The 2,941-nt window shown below is 54.5% G+C and overlaps 1 pseudogene; it reads right to left on the bottom strand.

Annotated features, from left to right (window-relative positions):
• Nucleotides 1-508: 508 nt before the first annotated feature.
• LOC144366746 (potassium voltage-gated channel subfamily A member 5-like) lies at nucleotides 509-2,586 on the bottom strand (annotated as a pseudogene).
• Between the last annotated feature and the right edge of the window lie 355 nt (nucleotides 2,587-2,941).

Genomic DNA, 2,941 nt, shown 5'->3' with positions numbered 1-2,941 from the left:
CCAAGTATCCCAGGAAAACATCAAAAAACTCTTTTCCATAAATTCAACATATATCTTGGGAATAAATGCAAATATTCTCCCTCTGAACTACAGTACAAAAATTTACTCACCAGCCATAAAAATAACATTGTCTCCTATACACAAATATAATAATATGTAAAACAAATTTGGAACACATGGATGGGGAGAGCTACAAAATCTCTTAGGATCTGAGCTATTTAAAGTCATTTTTGTTTGGGTTATCCCTCTGCTGGGTATAGGAAACTGGCTAAAATACATCCATCTCACAGCGCTCACCATTTCAACAGCTCCTGCGTCATGGAATTTGGTACTTTTTAAAAATAGGTGACCCTTGGTGTCATGGAAAAAGGAGGGAAAATGGGGAGTTATAGGGTAGAAGGAAGAGAAAAACAGGCTTCCGTAACAAGGTGGACTTGGAATACTCTGTGGTATAAAGTAAATCCCCAGCTTCAGAGGCCACCCCTGTTCCCCAATCTGCTGCCTCCCTTTACAAGTCTGTTTCCCAGCTGCTATCCAGACAGAGGGCATACAGAGATCTCAGCAAGTCAACATTGCTCTTGGCCTTGAGATTACACTTCTCCAGGGGGCAGCTGCCCCTTCGGTTACTGTCGGAATTCTCAGGACCCCCCAGCCTTGCAGAGGGGAGCCTTGCTCCAGCTGTACTTCCTTTGGCCTCCAGAGTCTAGTCCAGACCCCTGTCTCTGGTTGCCTTGCTCTTCCTTCAGGGTTGCCTGGTCTTCATGGTCTGTCTCCCTGTGGTAGAAGTAGTTAAAGTTGGAGACAATGACGGGCAAAGGCAGGGCAATGGTGAGGACCCCAGCAATGGCACATAGAGAGCCCACAATCTTACCACCCACGGTGATGGGCCTCATGTCCCCATAGCCCACGGTGGTCATAGTGACTACTGCCCACCAGAAGGCATCAGGGATGCTGGAGAAGTGGGACCCCTGGTTGTCTGCTTCTGCAAAGTAGATAGCACTGGAAAAGAGGATGACTCCAAGGAAAAGGAAGAAGATGAGCAGCCCCAGCTCCCTCATGGAGGCCTGCAAGGTCTTCCCCAGAATCTGCAGCCCCTTGGAGTGTCTCGAGAGCTTGAAGATGCAGAACTCCCGGACCAGGCAGATCACCCTGAGGATGGCCAAGGACATGGCCTGCTGCCCGTTCTGGCCACCCCCTCCTCCACCTCCTGGCTGTTGTTCTGCCAGTTCAGTGCCCAGGGTAATGAATTAGGGGAAGATGGCCACAATATCAATGATGTTCATGATATTCCTGGAGAACTCTGCCTTACTGGGACAGGCAAAGAAGTGCACAAGCAGCTCAAAAGTGAACCAGATGACACACGTGGTCTCTACAATGAAGAAAGGGTCTGCCAATGTCCTAGGCAGGAGTGGGGCCACTGTCGGGCCAGAGGGAGGTGCCATGGCCCCACTGCCATTGGTCCCTGAGGCGGGGGCAGAAGGCTGGTGAGGCACCGGGGTATGTCAAAGAAGCTCACGTTCATCCCTGAACTCAGGCAGGGTCTCCAAGCAGAAGATGATGATAGAAAGGAGAATGACTAAGACGGAGACGATGGCGATGGCTCGTGCAGACACAGAGCTTTCCGGGTATTCAAAGATCAGCCACACCTGACGTTGGAATTGGTTAACGGGGCAGGGGTTTCTCCTCTTCTTTAATGAAGCCCTTGTCCTCCGGGAAGCGCTCCATGGCCTCGTCCCCCAGCTGGTAAAAGCGGATCTCATCTGCGAAAACTTCTAGGGAGACATTGAGTGGCCTCCACAGGCGACCTCCAGACTGGTAGTAGTAGAGGATGCCATCGAAGCTGGGCCGATTGCGGTGGAAGAAGTACTCATTTCTCAGAGGGTCAAAGTAGCGCAGACGCTTGGCTGGGTCCCCCAGGAGGGTATTGGGGAACTGAGCCAAGGTGCCCAGCTGCGCCTCGAAGCGCAGCACAGAGATGTTTATGAGAACTCTCTGGTGGTGAAGGGACCCCGGTCCCAGTACTGGTACCTGGTCCTCCACCATGCCCAAGCTGGGGTCGCCTTCTCCCTCCTCATCCTCTGGAGTGGGCCCTCTAGGCTGAGGCAGTTCCTGAGGCAGTGGAGGCAAAGGTTGCCCTCCTGGGTCCGTGCCCCTCTGTGTGCTGCGCCCCCTTGGAGCCTGCTCTTTGTGCCCATCGCTAAGCCCAGCCATAGGAGGATACCGAAGCTCTCCTCCGGTGGTCTGACCACAGCCTGCTCTTGCCTCACCTTCTCCTCTGATGGTCATGGCACCTCCGTTCTCCAGGGGAACCAGGGTGATCTCCATGGCCCTGGAGCAGGGGGCATGCTGCGCCCTAGCCAAGGGCTTTTGTGCCCCCCACTCAGATTCCGCCTGCACCTCTTGTCCGGCTCCTCTCCCGCAGTCCGCTGGTCTGGCTTTGGGGCGGGCTGGGGTTGCTGACAGGATCCTCTCCCTTGGTCCTGACGTCAAGAGCTGCTGCCCTGCTCTATGCTCCTCTCCCTCTCTCTCCCTCTCTCTCTGTTCTGGCAGCCGGTTACCAGGCAGCTGAAAAGCCTCCTTCCAGCAGATGCAACCTTCAGCCGCCCCTCTGGCTGTGCTGCTGCACGGCCTCCACCCTTTGTGCCTCCCCCGCCTTCTTCTCCAGCTTCACTTCCAGAGTATGTGGCAGCGGGTGTCTCCCAAGAGGGCGCAGCTGGGGCCCTGGGCTAGAGAAAGGAGGGGGGCGAGAAGGTCCCCACACCCGCAGAGGGTGGAAGAGAGGGAAGGAGCTGCGCCAGAGAGGAACGGGTTGTACTGAGACCACAGAAACTCCCAGGGCAACCAGATGAGAACAGCTCTGCATTTCAGTTCACCTGGGAACCCGCTGAAAGCCGAATGGACCCAGAGGGGAAATCAACTATCATGCTATGAAAGCACTAAG

The sequence above is a fragment of the Ictidomys tridecemlineatus genome, chromosome 1 (assembly GCF_052094955.1).
Source record: "Ictidomys tridecemlineatus isolate mIctTri1 chromosome 1, mIctTri1.hap1, whole genome shotgun sequence".
NCBI lineage: Eukaryota > Metazoa > Chordata > Mammalia > Rodentia > Sciuridae > Ictidomys > Ictidomys tridecemlineatus.
Note: the sequence above shows the minus strand (reverse complement) of the source record. Positions and strands in the feature narration are given on the sequence as shown.